This window comes from Ananas comosus, linkage group 16 (assembly GCF_001540865.1).
Source record: "Ananas comosus cultivar F153 linkage group 16, ASM154086v1, whole genome shotgun sequence".
NCBI classification, from domain to species: domain Eukaryota; kingdom Viridiplantae; phylum Streptophyta; class Magnoliopsida; order Poales; family Bromeliaceae; genus Ananas; species Ananas comosus.
Window position 1 is genome coordinate 5,246,710 of NC_033636.1, and position 11,019 is coordinate 5,257,728.

An 11,019-nucleotide genomic window follows, 5' to 3' on the forward strand; every position below is an offset into this window, starting at 1 on the left:
GAGAGTGGCGAAGTACACCACTAGGTCAACTGTGGCATGAGTAAATAGCAATAAATAAGCAAATAAATGCAACAGGTACGAAAATAAACCGATCATGCTATTTGCTCAAAAATAAATATATATATCACAGGTGTAGGTACTAGTTTGTCATGATAGATTCTGCCATTCATGTTAGTTAACAATTTAACTAGTCATATGCTAAAAGATATGCGAGATAATTCAGGTTTACTGAAATCACGGATAATTCAGGTCTACATTAGCAATAATGAAACATGCTGTCATTAGGTATTTGACTAATCATATGCCAGATTGTTCATCATTACAAAATAATTGATGATATCTTTCTACACCCGTAAAAGTGTAACACACCGTCACTATGTCACTAACGTCAAGATGTCAACTGTCTAGCTTGTTCCTCAATAAGTTCACTCGTCATTTAACTACTCAAAGTTTGAATTTTGTAAGACCCACCCGAAGGCTGTCTGGCACGGAGACCCACCCGAAAGCTGTCTGGCCTGAAGACCTACCCGAAGGCTGTCAGGCCTGAAGACCCACCCGAAGGCTGTCTGGCATGAAGACCCACCCGAAGGCTGTCTGGCATGAAGACCCACCCGAAGGCTGTCTCGCCTGAAGACCCACCCGAAGGCTGTCTGGCATGAAGACCCACCCGAAGACTGTCTAGCCTGAAGACCCACCCGAAGTGTAACACACTGGATTTTTGTAAATTGCGGGGTTCGAGTGTTTGATCTATGATCCGAGCTTTTTTCAGTTATTCTGGAGGGTCGTTGACAGTGTTCCGACCTATGGTTTGTACCCCGAGAATTGAGGTTTGAAGCTTTGCACCAAAATCTGAAAAGTCGAATTTTTGGTCAGCTCTCGGGTAGCCTTCAGCAGGCTGCGTACCGGTACAGGGTTGATGGCTGTACCGGTACAGGGTTGATGGTTGTACCGGTACGGGCTCGTGTACTGGTACACAGGCAGCTTCCCAGCCAACCCGAGACTCGGGTTTGGCATTTTTGTAGGATGTGTACTGGTAGACGGGCCCGTGTACCGGTACGCAATGACAGTTTTTGAATGGTCGAACTGCGGGGGTGTTTTTGCAATTGTGGCTATCCTGTATATCACCCACGCCCCTTGGGGCTTTCCCTGAGCTGAGGAAGGAGGAGAAGGAGGTAAGAGAGCCCTCTTTACCATTTCTTTGGTTTTGATCTCCTTTTAGTTTGGATTTTGGTGGATTTACTTCTCTTTTTGCCTTTTGGAGCAATTTCCACCATTGTTGAAGCTTGGAGCTTGGACTTGAGGCTTGTTTGAGGAAAGATCCTTGAACCTAGCGGACTTTGAGCTTGGATTGAAGCTTCCAAGAGGTTGGTAACAAGTTTCTTCCATTTAGATTCTTGTTTTGACGGTTTCTTTGAGATTGAACCCTAGAATGAAGATTTAGGGCTTGATTTGGGGGTTTTTGATATAGGGCTCTTGGAGCTCAATTGATTGGTCTAGAGCCTTTATCTAGGTTGCGTTGGAAGGGTTCTAGCTCTCCTTTGGAGCTTGTGAGGGATTTTCACCACCATAGGTGAGTTTTGGCCCTTTCATTGAGTTGGTTAATGTTTAATCTATTCGTTGTTCGTAACGTTCGTGTATCTCTTCGCTCCTTACTTTTAGGGTACTTAGAGACTCGTGGACAACTCCGTTCGGCGAATCGAAGGATTCCGAAACGGTTCGGTGGGTTTGACCTCACCAAAATGAGATAAATTTCTCATTTGATGGTTTTGCTTATCGTAAAATAAAAATGCACGCATAATCATGCTTGATAGAATATTTGAGATTTTATAATGCTTAAAATGCACATGCTATGTACGATGCATATTTGACCTCCATAAAGTAGAGAGTTTTCATGTTGGCTTGGGGCCTATGGTTAGCATTCTCATACTTAGTTGTGGGTAATGTTTCATTTAGTGAAATTGATGTGTGCATTGCACTTTTGGACTTTGACCCATGCTTGGTATAGTAAGCCAATGTCATAAAAAGGCATTGGGCTTGGACTAGATATGGATTTATCAAGCTAATATCATAAAGAGGTATTAGGCTTGGCATATATGTGGACTTAATAAACCTATTGTCATAAAGGGACATTAGACTTGATGGATAAGCGAATTGCATGTGCATGTTAATAATTATGAGAACTATGCTCTGTGGATAGATACATGTTAACATCTTTATGCATTGTAGAATGCATGCGTGGTACACATTAGTAATATGAGATCACATTGGAGAACATGCGTATTAACCTATTGTTAATGGGATAAGCCAATGTCATAAAGCGACATTGAGCCTGGGACATGTATGAATCTAGTGAGCTAATGTCATAAAGAGGCATTAGGCTTAGAATACTTATGGACTTAGTAAATCTAAGGTCAATGACATAGAATTTTTATTGAACGGTTAAACCTTCACATTGAGACATTGAACTACATCTTCGAGATGCTAGTGACCTTTGCCATGTTAGAGACATGATGACTGTTCGGTGTCTATTACCATGTTGGAGACATGACGACTGGACTATTGAGGTATTGACCATGCTTGCTTGCCATTTGTGCTCATTCGCACATGCGTGTGAGGGTCGCTCCCTACAAGCCAGCACTCCGGAGTTGGCCTACGCGACTTATGTTCGCTCGTGCGGTTTTGAGAAGCCTACGGAGTCGAGTGGGACAGACACATTCCAAGAGCAGGAATGTTGGGCTACCACAGGCACTTAGGCGGCACAAGCCGGACTACACCCGTGTAGATCCTGATTGAGATTGAACCAGAATTTTGAACAACAAGCTAACATTCGCTACTAGTTAGGTTATAGTAGTTGGACTCTTGATATGCTATGGCATAGAGTTGGACATTTGGGCTTATAGTATACTTGACAGTATCGCTTATTACATTGTAGTATTTTGGTTGCTATGATAGTACATACTAGATATGTAGTGGACTTTGGGACATATAGCATACTTCATAGCATTACTTGTTGTATCATAACATATTGTTTAAGTTTCGACATATTGGATCATGTAGAGTAGATGTACTCCATGTTGACATTCAGAATACTTGTGGCATTGTTGTATAGGCTTCTCTCTATGCTTTCTTTTCCGCAGTTACATCTCCTTATCTATATCTGTTTATGCTTTGGGCCTAGTGGTGCAATTTGGTGCAGGTCAGTAATTGCCCACTGGGAACTATAATTTATAGTTCTCACGCCCCCTATTTTATGCCTTCTTTCAGAACCTTCCACTTCGGGAGAGGCTCGGGATCGCGGGAAAGGTATCGCCTTGGGCTAGCTAGCGCGGGATTTGGCGAGTGGTGGTCCACCTCCCTTTTGTTTTCTTTGGAGAGGTTGAGAGCTGTACCAGTGTATTAGAGACCACCCTGTTGTGTACTATTTTGGACAGATATTGTATAACTATATGTTTCACTCTTATTGCTTTAGTATTTTCCTTTTATCCTGTTGTAGATGATAGATCTATTTGTGTTCTGATATCACTAGATGTTGATTATCTTTGATTTTATTTTTCGCTGTTGATGTAGACGCCTTATATGTGCTGACATATGGCGGGTCTGGGCACGCTACCGGGAGGGCCTTTGCAGGTCCCGGGGCGTGACACGAAGGCTGTCTGACCTGTGTCGCGCCTAATAGCCCCGCGGGAGTTAACACTACCCACGACAATCCATTTTGGCACTCACTTCATACATAAGCGAGCAATCTGTCACTAAGCCACACCGGAGCACTGGCTTGGGGGGGGCGTGACCCTCACAAGTATAGGCGAAAGAGCACAATGGCATGCAAGCCGTAATCCATGGTACAAATATTACAACTTCATCACGTCTCTGACATGGAATCTCGACTCGACCCAAGGTCGACACGGTAGTACCCAAATGTAAGCCACCATCAACAACTTGTTAACATAATTCTACCAATAGCTAGGATAACTTAAGAAGTTAAGTTTTACCTCATACTAGTGATTCTATTAGGCTACACCTAGACACTCACTCATAGTCTTCTCACTACTCCTTACACATAAAGAAAGTGGTTTGCTGAAGTCGTATTCAAAGACTCATGGCACATATCCTGTAGTTCAATGTAAACCTCCACTACCTGGAGTAAACAAATACTATGCAATTACATCTACTTGACTATACAAGCATGTTATTGTATCCAAATCTAGTTATTTACTAGATTATAATCAGTTGTATAACATTCAAGTTATGCCGTCATACTCAATTCTAGTTATTCAACTAGATCATATATAACAACATGAAATTCAGACTAATTTGTCATGTGAAAGCAGGAACTAACTAGTTGATACAAGTAGATAAGATGCGCGATAGAATACTCTTCACATGACCTCTATGCCATTCATTCTACAATTATGAATGCATACTGAAACAAATGCCTTTACGTGATATATTCAGCATTTAGCCATTATACTTGCCATATAGAATTGCATAGTCTAATCCTAAGTGCATCATTCTCTTTGCTGTTCAACTGAACTAAATAGTATATTCACGATTTTACCGTTATATCCTCTTGAATGACATTAAGTTAAATTGCTTATGCAAGCTACCAATATCATGAATGAGTTTAGTCTAAAACTAAACCTCTACTTCCATCCAGGTTGAAGCACTTCAACTCGGCTTGATCCCGCTCAAAAGAGTCTCAATATTCAGCTCAAAATAATCACTAAACCTGCTGTTAATTAAGTCACAAAACTACATTGAAAGTAGTACCACAACATCCAAATCGGCAAAATCCTCACCTTATTCAAGGTTGTAGTTCGAATCCCTGATTTGGTTCACTTTAGTACCTCAAGTTTAACCTCTAAAGGCTCTCCAATAGCAGCCGGAGATAATTCGAAGGTCCGTCGCAACCTCGCCCTAGTTGGAACACCTTGTAAACCAGCTCCCAAGGTCACAAACTCAGCTTAAATCGATTTGAAAACCCGTTGCAAACAATAATTCCAAAATTGCATCACTACTTCACCAATATCATCGTTTTCATCATGAAAATAGAGAAAAAGCTCATTGTTTGCCTCCAAGGCTCCAAATTTGACTTTGGGGTGAAGAGTTACAACAAAACCACTCCAGCTGGTAGCAAGAATCAAGAACCAACTTCAAAAGCTATCACTAATCTCAATCTAGAGAGAAAACTAGTTAGTTTACCTCACTAGACTTCAACTCAGCTTCCCTGTGAGTTGAAGCTGCGAAAATACCTCCCCTGCGAGTCCTTTCCACCCACTCGCAGCTGTTCCAAAGCCCGCAAACCTGCTAGCGCGAAGAATGGCGAGAAATAGGCGCAAATCGGCGATTTCTACTGAAAGAGAGAGAAATCCTAGAGAGAGAAAATGAGATAGATGCAAAACCACTTCTCAGAGCTCTAGTGTCACGCCCCCGGACCGGCAGAGGCCCTCCCGGTAGCGTGCCCAGACCCGCCATATGTCAACACATATAAGGCGTCTACATCAACAGCGAAAATAAAAGTAAGAAATAATCTATACCTAGAGATATCAGAGCATAAAAGATCTATCATCTACAGTAAGGTAAAAGGATAATACTATGACAATAAGAGTGAAATATAAGGTAATACAATATCTGTCCAAAAAGTACAAAAAGGGTGGTCTCTAATATACTGGTACAGCTCTCAACCTCTCCAAAATAAAATGCATCGAGAGGTAGACTACCTAGCAACTCGTCACTCGCTGAAGAGCTAGTTCGAAGCCACGCCCTTCCCACGGTCACTAGCCTCTCCCGGCGTGGAAGGCTCTGAAAAAAAACATAAAACAGAGGGCGTGAGAACTATAATTTATAGTTCCCAGTGGGCAATTACTGACCTCAGCTCAGTGCACCACTAGGCCCCAAAGAAAAGGGTAAGTCTAACAATAAGAGTAACGAGTAAATTGCATATTAGAAAGCATAATAATTAGGATGCTAAGCTACAACTTGCAATTAAACATGGCATTCCTAATGCGACTTTATCTTGTCATGGATATATATGTTCACAAGTAATATCATGCTTTACTTTATACAGATATGAAAGTAATACTTGGTCATGACTACAATGCATATAAGGATGCAATAAACAACATCTCCTAGCATACTACATGTATGTATGTATACTCTAGTGTCCAAAACTATGCTAGAAGCACGTCCAAGTAACCCAACTACTACTCTCTATCTAGTAGTGATTATAACACACACAACACCGTGTCGATTTCCATTTCCAATTAAGGACCTACCAAAGGTAGTCCAGCTTGTGCCGCCTAAGTGCCTGTGGTAGCCCAACATCCCTACTCTTGGAATGTGTCTGTCCCACTCGACCCCGTAGGCTTCTCAATACCGCACGAGCGAACATAGGTCGCATAGGCTAACTCCGGAGTGCCGGCTTGTAGGGAGCGACCCTCACAAGCATGTGCGAATGAGCACAAATGGCAAGCAAGCATAGTCAAGGCTCAAGTATCCAACCCTCATGTCTCAAACATGGCAAAAGCTACTAGTAACCCAACGGTCTAGGTCTATGTCACAATGTGATAGCTCAACTCTCACTTGTTTAGTGCCTCTTTATGACACTTAAGCTTCACAACCAATCAAGCTCAATTCATGTTCTATGTTTCAAATACGACATTATACCAACGTTCATTATAGCCCGGGGCCCAATGCCTCTTTATGACATTGGCCCAAAATCTCAAATGGTCTAAGTCCCAAAGCCTCTCTAGGCTTCCAAAGTCCCTAATATCACAATTAGGCTTAAAGGTTAAATGCATGAAAGTAATGTTCATTTTCATCATACGAATCAAGGTTCTAAGTTCCAACTAGAATGCTATGTCCCACATGCATGCATCCTACCACATAGGGGTTCAAAAATTCACTATACATAACATATGCATGTTAAGCATTCTAAAATTCATAATAAATATATCTAATATGATTATGCATGCTTTTTCAATTAACGTTACTCAAAACATCACAAATGAGATTTTCTCATTGTGTGGCTAGGTCAAACCCACCGAACCGTCGCGTAGTGCCTTGCTTCGCCGAATTAAATTGTCCACGAGTCTCAAAATAACCTAGGGAGTAGAAAATCCTTCTCAAGCTCCAAGAGAAGGCTAAATCCCTTCCAATCCAACCAAAAGGGAGGCTCTAATCCAAGAAATTTAGCCCCAAAAGCCCTCCTTAGAAGATCCAATCCAAGCTCCAAGGGTGAAGATCTCCTCCTTTGCAAGCTCCAAGTCCAAGCCTTCAAGCACCAAGGAAGAAGAGAGGGTGAGGAAGATGCTCCAAGACCACTAGTTGCTCTCAATCTTCTTCTTCTTTCCTTCTTCTCCTTCTTCTTCTCCTTCTCTATCAAGGGTGTAGAGAGAGTTGAGAGAAGAGAAATGAGGAGAAGAGGGAGTGGATGGGTCATATAGACCATCTATTGCAACAAAATCCAGCTAGGTCCCTCAAAAATCCAAAATTGCATCAGCTCGGTCTGGGCAATTTTCGCCCAGAGGGACCGGTCTCTCCCCAGAAGGGACCGGTCTCTCGTGTCGAACCCGAAAAACCATCATTCGGGAACCGGTCTCTCCCTGCGCGGGACCGGTCTCTCACTGCGAAGACGCGCTCGGGGACCGGTCTCGCCCGCCAGGGACCGGTTGCCTCGCCGGCTGCGCAATGCTATTCACTGGGGGACCGGTCTCTCCTAACAGGGACTGGTCCCCGAGAGTGAAAACTCTCAGGACTCGTCCAAAACTCGGGTTTTTGAACTTTTTAGGTCGGAAAACATCCCATGACCCTCCACCAAGTGTGGAAAAGCTCGAAACACATCCAATCACTCGAACCTCGCAGTTTGCAAAAGTTCAGTGTGTTACATTCTCCCCTCCTAAAAAGGAGTTTCGTCAGCGAAACTCAAAAGCAAAGTACCTCAAGACTCTATCTGAAAAAGATGGGGATAGCGCTCCCGCAATGCGCTCTCCAACTCCCAAGTGGCCTCGCGCTCGTCGTGGTTGCTCCAAAGCACCTTCACGTAGGGAATGTCTCGGTTCCGCAATCTTTTTACCTCGCGAGCCAAAATCTTCAAAGGTTGCTCTTCAAAGCTCAAATCATCCCTCAGCTCCAAAGGAGTAGCGTCCAAAATATGAGCCGGGTCGTGGATGTACTTCTGAAGGACCGATACATGAAACACATTGTGCACACCCGATAGGTTCGGCGGTAGAGCAAGTCTGTACGCTACCGGGTCTACACGCTCCAAAACCTCATACGGTCCAATGAATCGGGGGCTCAACTTACCCCGAATTCCAAATCTCCTAATCCCTCTGGTCGGCGAGACTTTCAAGAAGACATGATCTCCAATCTGAAACTCCAAATCTCGTCGACGCTTATCAGCATAACTCCTTTGCCTACTCTGGGCTGTCAACAGTCGCTCCCTAGCAATGCGAACCTTGTCTTCTGCTTCCTGGAGTACATCAGGGCCTAAAGCCAATCTCTCGCCAACTTCACTCCAATGAAGTGGCGATCTACACTTCCGTCCATAAAGTGCCTCGAACGATGCCATCTTGATGCTTGCTTGATAACTGTTGTTATAAGCAAACTCTGCCATCGGTAGATGCTGCGACCATTCTCCCTGAAAGTCAATCACACAAGCTCGAAGTATATCCTTGAGAATCTGTATAGTACGCTCCGACTGCCCGTCGCTCTGGGGGTGGAAAGCTATACTAAAGTCTAAGCGCGTCCCCAAAGCGTCCTGTAAGCTCTTCCGAAAATGGGATACAAAATGGGGGTCTTGATCCGATACTATAGAAGTAGGTACCCCGTGAAATCGTACAATCTCATCCAAATAAACCTGTGCGAGTCTCTCACCAGTCCAAGTAGTGTGGATAGGTATGAAATGCACTGATTTCGTCAATCTATCCACGATCACCCAAATAGCATCATGCCCGGCCTGTGAGCGTGGCAATCCCATCACAAAATCCATGGTGATCTTTTTCCATTTCCACACTGGAATCGGTAGGCTCTGCAACTTCCCCGCAGGAACTCGGTGTTCAGCCTTCACCTGTTGGCAAGTTAAACATCTAGCAACGAACTCACCAATATCCTTTTTCATCCCGGGCCACTAATAAAGTAATTTCAAATCCTTATACATCTTGGTGCTTCCCGGATGTATAGCATACGGTGCTCGGTGTGCTTCTTGAAGAATGTCCTCTTTAATGCCCAAGTCCGCCGGTACGCATAGCCGTCCGCGGAAACGTATCCATCCATCACTGTCCATAGTGAAATCACTAGTGTAACCATCAACCATCTTAGCTCGAAACCTTTGCAACTCCGAGTCAGAAGCTTGCTTCTCTTTAATCCTTTCCAAAAGTGTAGGTTGCACCACCAAAGTCATCAACCTCAAAGGTGTGTCAGGAGCTACCACCTCCAACTCCAACCGCTTCATCTGCTCGATCAACGGCGGTTGAGTAACCACAAGCATCGGTAAGTTTTCCGTCGATTTCCTACTTAGCGCATCAGCCACCACGTTAGCCTTGCCTGGGTGGTAGAGAATCGTCAGATCATAATCCTTGAGCAGCTCCAACCATCGGCGCTGCCTTAGGTTCAACTCCTTCTATTTTGCTAGTGCCATCCTATAGGGTGCCTTTGAGATTAGAGTAGTCCCGGGAACGAGATCTACCACAAACTCAATCTCCCTATCAGGTGGCATGCCTGGTAGCTCCGCAGGAAATACGTCTCCAAACTCCCGCACTACGGGGATATCCTCAATCCTAGGGGCGTCTGCATCATCCTGCAACATAATAGTAGCCAAATAGGCTACGCAGCCTCTGCTGATCAACTGCCGAGCTCGAGAAGAGCTAATCGTCATCGCAAACAGCGAACTCTGGCATCCTTGGTATACAACCTCCGCCTGCCCCGGCTCTTTAAACGTCACAGTTCGATTCTTGCAATCAATTGTGGCGTAGTACTTGGTCAACCAATCCATGCCCAAAACAACATCAAACTTTCCAAGTTTATGCAAAGTTAGTAAGTCCGCGGGCATGATCCAATCTCCAACCTGAACAGGCATCTGTCACGCCCCGAGACCGATGCCAATTTGGCCCGACCCGAGCACGTCAAACAGACGCCGAACGGACAGAGTTTCCCCTGTCCGCCCAAGGCTCATCACGCGTACAAAATTCAAACAAGAATTGCACTAGCGGAAACATACACGAATGGCTTACACGAGGGTAAGCAGTAGCCATTAGTGAAAGAAAGGAAAACTAAACATCCATAAGTACTATGATTCATTTTAGATCACGTACATTGCATCCATTTCTTACATTTAGGATTCTTGCATTTCATTACATCATTCCATCATTTCTTTCTTACATCACATTTACCTCAAAATAAGCTTTACATTCTTTTCTTTACATTGCTAATCATCAAATACAAAAGATGATAAAAGGGGGGTTTGCTAACAAAATGTACCCAACTTTGGTGGCCTCTGACTAAGGCGCGATACCTTTACCTCGGTCGCTCGCCGGCTCACTCGAACCCGGCTCTGTGGAAATAGTGGGGTGAGAACTACAACAAAGTTCCCAGTGGGTTCGGCCTCAACATCACCGACTTTCCCACTAAGACTAACTCAGGCATAATAGAAAGGGTAAACAGGATATAGTAACCAATCTATAACATGATGCTAATATGCCTGAACAAATAGCAAGAATATGCTCAACATTAAATAAATGCAGATTATGCAAACTCATTCGTTCTTTGACTTTACTTTGTACTTTGTTCTTTATTCTTTGCTCTTTGTTCTTTGTTCTTTAATCATTAAGGCTAACCCGGGGGCTTCGCTATGTTAACTTGCTTCACATTAAGTCCATCATCGCAGGAACTCACCAGCTAGGACCGTCCTTCGGGTTTACTCCAACCCGGATGCATAACTCCGGAGCGCATCGCCCGAGGGGGAGCGACCGCCCTCGAGCACGGAACTCATAGCAAGTATGGTCATATCCTTAACTCAAAGGATTT